At 41.8% G+C, this 10673-nt stretch overlaps 1 long non-coding RNA gene across 1 annotated transcript; it reads right to left on the reverse strand.

The window, feature by feature from the left end:
• Nucleotides 1-1848: 1848 nt before the first annotated feature.
• On the reverse strand, nt 1849-7465 carry LOC119289772. Its single transcript, XR_005141609.1, has 6 exons — nt 7289-7465; nt 6604-6659; nt 5313-5351; nt 4398-4503; nt 4023-4132; nt 1849-2271 (listed from the first exon to the last, which is right to left on the reverse strand). It is a non-coding gene; the product is annotated as an uncharacterized LOC119289772 (long non-coding RNA).
• Nucleotides 7466-10673: the final 3208 nt, after the last annotated feature.

Below are 10673 nucleotides of genomic sequence, written 5' to 3' on the forward strand. Positions count from 1 at the left end.
ATATAGAAGTATACATATTAAAAGAATAAGCCATCAATTTTTATCTCCAATCTACAAAAGTGAACATATATACACATATTAAAATATTAAGACAATATATATTCATTGGTCCTGGATGCAAGCGACCATTTTTAGTCGGAGTTAGTGGCACCATGATACTTTGTAGAGTGATTCGCAACCCAATTTTGATAAACTGTATGCTCAACTGTAAATCATTTGTTGGTAATTATTTTTCAAAAATGACTTTTATAGCAAATAGTTCCTTTCCATAAAAAAGCAAACACGCACCTTTTCTTCTCGTCTTGGAAAATACAATTCACTCTCTCATAGTATGACACAACGCTCACACTCACACCACATTCCATCCGCTTGCTCTCCTTGCCACGGGCATCGCCGCCGTCATCTCTCCCCTCCAAAACTTCTCATTGCTTCCTCCCCTCGGCGCCATGGCATTCAACATGTACCTTCCTCTCACTGCCATCTCCCCTTCGCTTCACGGTATCGCCCACTCCCTCTTCACCCATCCATAGTGTCCCAAGCTTATTCTCGGTGCCAAGAAATGCACATCATCGTAGCCGAGGGCAAACACCACAATGTGTTTTTGCTGACATAATATACGAAATGATATATATCATGTCATCCTTTCACATATTTTCTTCTAAAATAACTTTTGTCGATTTCAACATGAGATGAATAGGAAAATTTGTGATGTTGCTTACATTCCGTGACAAAACAGAGATAGCAACACGGTCTCCTTTGCTCACAAAGATGGTGTCTCGAGAAGGAGAGAAAGCAGCGGCGGTGTCACTGACATTCCCCTAATGGTCCACCTCCCCGACCTTTTCCATGCTTCACCAGTCGTCGCACCCAAATGACTGCCACCACCAGCAGTCCTTCCCTCCGCCACCCCCTCTTCGTCGGGCATGGGCCCAAATCCACCCTAATATGGCTCTCCCAGAGGGGCGATATGGGAGTCGCGTGGCTCTCGGGCGACACCGCTACACGGTCCAAAACGGCGACCTGAAGAGAGTAATGTGTTGGCTACAAGGTGTTGGCTGCATCTAAGGGGTTCGTTTGAGGGCAGACCGGTTCAAGGATGACAAAACCTGCGATCAAAACATTTATTTGTAAAAAAATCTATGTACGAGGGAGAGAGGGATGTGACTAATGAAACTAAATGTACTCCCCTTTAATAGTAGAGATTAAATTGTATATCTACACCACTTCCTTTCCCCCTTAATATGTGAGCTAGCATAATGAGGAACTGTAAGAAACGAGATAGGACATTGAGGTCTAAATGTTCATTTGAATAATGGCCAAATATGCATTTCCTCACATGTCCTAAGATGGCAGAACTACTTTACAAAACGGCGACCTGAAGAGAGTAAAGTTGCAAATAACAATGTTTTCTCTCCTAATATGCCTTTTACCTATTTTAGATTAGCTTACAGACTGAAACAAATTTTAGATTCAATCCAAAATCATGCTAGTGATCAGAACATCTATTTCCAACACACATTAGTTATGACACCATATATCACATTAACATGTTTACTTTATTGTTTAGACAACTCGCTGGCTGAAAGTAGTGCAAGATGCAATCACATGCCATGTTAATGATGATTTACAACATAATTTATTTCTGAAACCACAAATATTTCACATAGGATGCGTCCTTTTTTGTTAGTAGAACAAAGAAAAAAGGCACCACCAAGATCATGAACCACTATGAAAACTAAGGACTATTACTACTTTCAACATATAGGAATATTTACTAAATTTCAACATTTAAGAGGTAAAAAATATCGCCATCAAGTACACTCACCAATATGGTAGCATCAATAAGATATTTGTAATTTAGAAGTGGAAAAGAACTTGTTAATCACAGGTTTGGAAACATTCTGGTATACATGAAACTCATGTAGTCCATGACAAAACATGAAGCGAGAAACAAAGAAAATGCATATGTTCTGATTGCCTGAGATTTAAAAAATCACCAGGCAGTTTAAAAGTGTGAATTCACCATGTTTACCTGTAGCACCTCATAGTTTAAAAAATTTCATGTGATGACATGCCAATTCTCCTAAGTCTAATTCATGATTCTGTAAGAATAGCCAGCAGCAAATGTACGAGCCAACAGAATAAAGCCGGAAGGCAGTCACCATGGTTCATGCCCACCATGCAGCCACAGTGTTGACCCGGAGCTCCTCACTGGACCGAGCACGGCGCCTCCCCAAGTCTCCATGATATCTGGGCCACCCCTATAACCTTCTGCTCCAGGCAGAAATTATTTATCGTCATAAACAAAAAATGCAGTTAGATTCTGACGACAAAAGGTACATTTTTTAAGTATGTAAAGTTTGTTCTCAGGTAGATACACATATATGGGTAACAAGTCCATTCTAGCAAGATAGAGAGTTGTAGAACAATTTGTTTTTAAGGATTTGAAGCTAGAAACATGAAGACGTGAGGCATGTTAGAAATTTTAGCTATTACAAATTTAGGTGGATTAACATTAGATTGCACCAATTATTAAATAATGTGTAATAGTGCAAAATATTCTAATAATTCAGAAATTCTATGGCATTGTAATTACCATAGTAAGCATTGTTGTTAATCTGTGCCAATATATTGAAATAGTCTATTCAAAACAGTTAACATTTTCAACCTTCAGTGTACAACCAACAGTATCAGCCTCATCGTGATACGCTAAAGAATTGAAGTAGCATCAAAACACATGTCGACAAAAGTGAAAGTTAAATAGCATCCTGATATTGTCATTTGTCATGGCCATAAAAATGGAGGATGACAGCCCCACCTAGCACAGAGCCTACTTTGCAAAATAATACAAATTTTAGCAGAAAGGTATAACACAAAGGTATTTTCCAACAATCGTCCAAAAATATGCAACATCTCTAGAGATATGTCACTGATGCAACTAACCAACTAAAATAAGAAATCTCAATCAATTTTTGGATTACAAACTTTTGCTGCATCATTCGTGGTTTGTGGGGTTGCAGATTTGCCTGATGTACTGCGTAATTGAACTTGATAAAGCTTGCCACATCAAGAGCGATATGTTTTATTTGTAGATGCAGCTACAGTTTGATTTGGTTTGCTTCACTGTGCATGTTCTGAGGCATTGTGCCAATAAATCAGGTGGTTCTAGAGAAGTAAAAATCGATGAAACAACACCATTGGTCAACTGCATAAAATATGTTTGGATATATGATTGTAATATTCTAACATCGCTTTATTTCCTTCCTTTACCTCACATTGTAATGCCAAGACAAACTATGTGACCTCAGCTGATCTCTGGTCCCCATGGCAATTGGGTATCTCTATCCTCCTCTCACCACAATGCAAAACTCCAAAAGACACAGAAAAAGGGAGGGACCAAAAAATACTCTCATTGAAGTCTCTTAGCTAATTCGAGAAACTAAAAAAGGCCAAAAGGAGGTGTCCATTAAAATGCTAGCAAGTACCACACTATATCTAGCTCTCTTTCTCCAGGGCTTGCTGAAGAGATTGGCTTCTAACAAACCTTCCCCGAAACAACAAAAAACTGAGAACATGAGTAAACATGTGGACTCTGTTCCGGAAAAGTAGATACGTCGGCGATGGTGATCTGGTGTGAGGAGTGAGCTTTTTCAGTGCCTGGCTTACAAATATTATAGACGTTTTTATTCTTTCAAGCATCAGTTCTATTAGAATTCCCGTGTACATATAGAACAATTTCTAACTGTTATTCACCCACATGTTTACCAGAATGTAAAAGAGATAAAAAAGAAATCTTAGAGCTAAAATGAACTCGTGTAATCTAGGCAGTAGGTTTGCTGGGACTCACTATTTAGTTTGTTTCCTTACAAACTAATTTTCAGCACTTCCATTTTTATTGGTGACTGGAGTATCAGTGATATACTCTTAAAAGGTGCGTACTTCAGTCTAGCATATCAAACATCATCTGCCTCCTAAACATTTAAAAGCAAGTAAAATTTAAGTTTGGTGTATGGTCTGATTACCTCAGATCCAAATGATTCATTGCATAACCAAGCCCATGTCTGATTTGATAAATCTTCTATAGTTTCTTATCCCTGTTAACTGTGCCTGCCTTGCAACTCTGAATCTTCAACTACAACAACAATCAAAGCTTTGTCCTCAAATTGTTTTCAGTAATTACTACAGAAATATCAGATGATGAGGCTTGTGCATAACCACTAAATACACAATAAGAAGCAGGCCAAAGAAAGCCACCTAGGAGTATGGCTGGATGAACACCTAATTTCACTGGAGCTGGTGCTCAAAAATTGATGAACGGAGACACCACAATGCAGGTCGCAACTCGAAAGAATTGTCTTATGGATTTCACATGTTAGAATACCAGAGGCACGGCTTACCTTGGCTTCATCTTTGTCAGCCCTGTCATCGTAGTCCAGGCGGTCACAGCAAAAATTCCACAACTTACACCCTGTTCCAATCAATGAGGGGGCGGACTTCAAGAACCTGGTAGTTACACACAGATGAACTTTTTCTTACTCCTATGAAACGATAAACAAAGAGAGGATAAGTGTCCAAGTGAAAATTTCTAAAGAATTATTTCCAATAGAAAACTGAAAGGAAGTTAGATGTAGACTCACATGTCGTGCAACGTTTCGGTAATGCACACACACACACAAAAAAAAACTCGTTATGTTCCATTCTCGCACCGTCAATGTCCTCTCTCACTAAGATTTTTGAACACCTGGTCAGCAACCAAGGTGAGCAACCTAAGGGCGTGTTCGGTAGTCCACCACAGCTGCTAACTCCCCAACTCCATCGCCGCCAGCCAGCAGCCGGCTTCTCGCGTCAAATCCTAGAGCGACCAATCCGTTCGGTGTGTTAGCTTCTAGTCACGAGCTTTGTAAAAGGCTGGGCCTAGTCGGTGGCTAGATTTATTGGGCTTTGATCTGGGAAAAGGAATAGTGGGCTGTCTAAATGGCTGGGCCTGGTCGGAGGCTGGCCTCATATGGCTGTCCGCTCGTGTTGTTTCCTCGTACCGGTTCGCAGCGAGTCACTTGGCGGTGGCAGGGGGTGTAATATCCTTGAACTCTCACTTCTCTGTTTGGTGGAGCTCGGTTTTCTTGACTCCACGACTCCTCGTTTTTTGCACTACACAAATCGCTGGCTTCTCGTTTTCAACTCCAGGAGTTAGCGCGTTCGGCTCAGCTCCACCCGTGGAGTTGAAGGAGCCAGGAGCTGGTGGACTGCCGAACACGCCCTAAACCATATGGTGTAACCTGGTTCTTTTTTAACCTTTAGACATTGATACATACCTCAACAATTGTGTATTGGAAGAGATTGACCTCTTTACCCTGTGAATAAAAGCAAGTGAACAACCAAGATTAGGAAATAGAAGAACAGATTGTGCTGTCACAAAATACCGAAAGTTGCTTCACCTCTGAAAAGTGATAATGCATTGAAGTTTCATATCGCTAACAAAAGCCAAAGCAATATTTTCTCCATCCAATCTACTACAGGGAACATGTACTGAATGATGAAGGAAGTGTTTTACAGATTTATTTAGCAATTGGCAAGTAGAGGTTCTCAATTTTCTCAAGGACATGTAGTGTCAGTTCGACTCTTTTCTCATTCTCACACATCATATACTCCCACCATCTCAAAATATAAGACGTAATATTTTTAGACAGAGTGAGTATTTCACGAAGATTGAACTCGAGTGATAGATCTTTATCCTATCAAGTTCTATGGTGTTTGCAGAATATCAGCCCATAAGAGGTTACAACATATGAAAATGTTGATAATTATGAGAGGAGTCCAGAAGTTCACATTCTACAGAGAACCATAGTTCACACTTGTCAATGTATTAAACTTTCATATGCATTACATAAGATGCAACATAAGTAGAGAAAAAACTAAATAAAATATTTAAAAATGGAAATTGTATGCATAAGAAAGAAATGAGTGAGCAAATGTGGCAGTGGCAAGTTAGTACTACCTGGTTCATGGTGTTGTGCGGACTGCAGTTAAGTCGCCTCTCCTCGTCGTCTCAATATTCCCTCTACTAATCTACAATGCAAGCGCCGTGACACCTGAGAAGTCACCCGCGAGCAACCTACTATTCCAACACCAAACAAAATGAGAGCCATATCCTACAATTCCAACATACTGTTACTAAGAACGACCACGTGCTACCTCCCAGAATTATGTTCATGGTTGTATAGTAACAGCTAGGTTCTGACTGCATAATGTGCCCCATGCCCCCATTTCTTTTTTTTCAACAGGAAGGCACAAGACTGCAATTTGTGAGGGAAAAGAATCTAATACAATTTGGTCACTTGAGTTGTACATAAAAACTGAAGACCAAGAATCTCTCAATCAACACGCATAGATCAAAGTACGACACGAAGAAACATGTGCATATTATCGCTTGAGTTTGTGAGGAATCGCTAACCAGATAAGGATTAGCAAATCAAGTAATCTCCCATTATGCATATAACTTTCTAAACCCTATCCCATTGAGCATACTTCAATAGAAACTAATGGAAGAACTAACAAAACTATGCATTGAAGTGAGTAAATTAAGAATGGAATACTGTAGCTTACCAAGAACATTCCTTTTTCCTGCCTACAGTGTGGTCTTGGACTTCTGATAATCACCGCTATAGTACAGACAACAGAGAAGTGTACACTTGATTAGATTATAAGAACTAATTCAGTACACTAAAAGGAAGGGACAGGCTAGTTTTAATATACTAAAAGTATACTTTCTAATTCCATTATGTATGCGGCATAAAGGAAGATAAAGTACATACTGTAAGGTAACACCACATGTTTTTGTCCACACCCATCACACTGCAGATAAAGATCAGTATGAAAAAGCTAGTTACTAAATTTTATTTGACTGAAAAATTCCTTGACTTTTAATTGCGACACATTCTAAAGCTCAGTATAGGGAGAAGCCCCTACAATGTAGGTGATCATTTATACAAGCAACAACAAAAGAACCAAAATTGTGATGCAGTATACTGTCCTCTAAACTCTTATTGTACAAAGAACGAATTGTCTGATTCATGTTCTATTCCCCGACCACTGATGGTAATGGTACACGTTCTCTCCAACTTTTGTGTAGTTTTGGAACTGCAAAACTAAAGTGTCTAGATGCTTTTGTTGTAGCTAGCACGTCTCAGCATCAGATCAACATGGTGAAAACTAAACCTCAATACACATCAGATCAAAAAGAAACAGAGGGCATTGAGAGAGAGAGAGAGAGGTGGGGTTTTGTGTATACCTTAACGCTGCTTGGCAAAGAGGAGGACATGGTGTGGGTGGACGATGCCGGCAGGGGCGGAGCTTGCCGATCGGAGGACATCGGCGTACCGCAGCACACTTGCTGGAGGATAGCAGACGATGGTGGCAGCGAGATGGGTTCCTCAGAATGGCTGTTGGAGACCGGGGCGCAGCAGAGCAGGTGGAGTGGGGTGCCAACAGCACACGACACGGCCGCGCCGGCAAGCCCGACTCGGTCCCTAGGGTTAGCCGCGGGGCGCGCTCAGGGGAGGAACGGCGAGAAGCTGGCGGGCCGGCGGCCATCTAGGGTTACCCCATGGTGGGAGATGGCGGGGGCAGCGGGGTGGCGGCGCTCCAGGGAAAAAGGAGGGTCCGGCGGTGTGCCGGTAGGAGGCAGCGGGGTGGCGGCGCTCCAGGGAAGAAGGAGGGACCGGCGGCGCACCGGCAGGAGGCGGGGATGACGGCGCGTCGGGAGGATGGTGGCGCACCGGTAGGAGGCGGGGTAGGCAGCGGCGGCGACGGGATCGGGGGGAGGCTGGGGAGTCGTGGGTGGGTGGCGATGGATTGTTTCTGTGGGACTAGTAAGCGTGCACGTGCAAATGCACGTCTCGATTAATATACAAGTATATGTGAGAATAACATGCATACAAAGATAGTTTGATTGTACCAGAAAATATTACAAATCAATACTGGTACAATTTGCATATATAGCCTTTTTTTTATTTAGAGATAGAAGACAAACACATCAATTTTTGTGGCCATTCCCTTGTGAACACTAAAGGAGGTGTTTATCTTTAACAAACAAAGCAGTGTGCTCTTTTTCTGTTATGAAATAGAACTGTAATGGAACTAACAGTAGGTGATTGCATTGATCTTGAGTTTGGGACAACCAAATAACCAACTGCAGGCTATCAAAAGCGCATCTAAATGATAGCTCTATTCAATTTTAAATTCAGTAGCACAAGCATAACCTCTACAGACGTTGAGACAAAAAACTGGTGTGTAGGAAATAAATTCAGACAAACATCACAATGTTTCCTTCTTGTGTTTTTACCTGCAGTGTTCTTTTTGCTAAACAATGCTTTGACGAGGTCACCTTTAAATCTTTTGAATCACGAGCACCCAGCTATGACAAGACATAGCCAACAAACTAACTGTTCCCAGATTTTCATCCATGCATGATGTCCACAAACATTTGATGTATATGCTACTTTCAAGACCTGAAAGTTGGACTCGGAGATTGTTAAAATGTTTAGGATTAAATGCTAATCTTGATCAGAGGCAAAATACAAACAAAGAAATAGAAATACAATTTAGAGTATGAACTAACCTCCTCCCATCAGGATTAAATGCTAATTCATTGATTGGTCCAAAATGTCCTTTAACACCACCAATCTCTTCTTCTAAAATCTGAAATTCACAACAAAATCATGTCACAGAAATTGACAATACCTTGATGCATTCAAATTCAAATTAGAAGAATCACGACAAAATTGTTAGACCACAGTTCTATATTATTTTCTCTGTTTATCACAACCAAAATGGGTTTTAGTTTATATAAACAACAATATATTCTCTGAAGTGTTAGTTGTTTTCTTTTATTTCTTTGAAACTCTCTCAAGTTGTACTCACAACATATTACAGAGAGGTTTGTATGGTGGCTCCTGTACAGGAGTATTTATTTGAATTACATGGAGTATTTTATTTGAATAATTTGGTGTGTTACCAGGAGATACCAGCTAGCGCCATGTTTTTGTTCATTTATGAATTGGATCTTGTTTTGGTTCAAAATTCAGGAGATACCAGCAAGCAGCTATGTTTCCTGGACCATTTGTTGATCTGTTAATTTATTCTTGGTGTGTTGCTGTTCCAAGAAGCAAGTATTGAGATGTCTACTGTTTGTGAAAACCTACAGTTGAAAAAGGCCAGCCCTATATCCCAAAATGGCTACAATAGTGTCTGCGAACAATAATCCCTTGGAGATAAACTGAGGCTGCTACCTATGAAAAGTCCAGCCCTACTGCAATTTGTTAAATCTGCACATCAACTGAATTCAGAAACAGAATATAAGCCAGCCCTAGTTCATCATTGTAGGCCAGCATGAAACACACTCTAAAAAAAGCCTAAAAAGCCACTATTATTGTCTTACTGCTATTGTTTGAAGTTGAAGTCTACCCTGTTTTACTCCAAAGTCAATTCAGGTTTATTTAAATTGACAGCAGCGTAGTCATCTCAACAGCACCTTAGTCAACCTGTAAAATTTACAACAAATCCAATTCGTATTGAACAGCGCGGTACTGTAATTTGCTGCAATTTATTCCAAAGAATCGACTAAATCAGCTTCTACCAGCACTTGAAGATGACTACAGTACATCAACTTCTACTCCGAGGAGTACCATCTTGTCTACAACAAATAATTGACTACTCCGAGGGGACAAATCTGGAGAATCACTTGGAATAAATCTTTGGAAATTTTAGATTATCACAACAAAGAAGCATTTTTATTCCGTGACTCTGAATTTATGCATAAACGCAGTTTGAAGGCGAAACTGAATCCAATGGTGGACAACGGGTGTGGCGGTCAGAGACTTCTTCTTCTGAATACATTTAACCCAGCCATGAGCCCGTGACTAACTGGGTGATCATTTTATCCTGCAGCTAAGCAAAACCAAAAGAGCACTGCTGCCCAGCATGCCAGCTCTTTTGGAAAAAGAGAAGTGCTACCAACTTATTTTCTCCTAGCATTTCATTTGATAATGGGGTTGGATTTGATCAAAGCAAACAGCCATGCCTTACTCTATCAGTTACATGCTTACAGCTAATGAAAACCATTGCGATTCATGAAAACTACGGCCAAGGAATAAAAGGAAAAGAAACACGGTGGTCATGGGCGCCTGAGTTTCATCACCATCGAAAAACACCATGGGAAAAGTATTATAGGGATTGAAAGGGGAAGAGATGACATGGTCGCTACTTACCAACGGATGGAGCAGAACGTTGTCTTGGAGATAGGGCGGAGAAGGGCGGGGCTGGTAGCAGGAAGACCAACGACGGAAGGCAGGAGAGCAATGGGGGATCTCGAACCGGCAGGGAACTGGCGGCGGAGGGCCCCGCGCCACCGTGCCGCAGGCTCAGGCGCGACCTCGTACGCCAACAGTAGGCCCACACGCGTCCACGCCCCTGGCAGCGGCGGCGGCGGCAGCTCCCGCGTACCTCTCGCCGCCAAGGATGAGGGGCGGCGCGTAGAGCAGGTTCGCGTGAGGGAGGCGAGGCAGGCACTGGAGAGGCGAGGGGGTGCCGGGTTCCTGCGGCGGGGCTCCCCCGGCGCGCGACGGGCGGCGGCTCCGATGGGGCGGCTCCCGGGGCGACGGGCGCGGCGACCGACG

This window comes from Triticum dicoccoides, chromosome 4A, assembly GCF_002162155.2.
Source record: "Triticum dicoccoides isolate Atlit2015 ecotype Zavitan chromosome 4A, WEW_v2.0, whole genome shotgun sequence".
Classification (NCBI taxonomy): Eukaryota; Viridiplantae; Streptophyta; class Magnoliopsida; order Poales; family Poaceae; genus Triticum; species Triticum dicoccoides.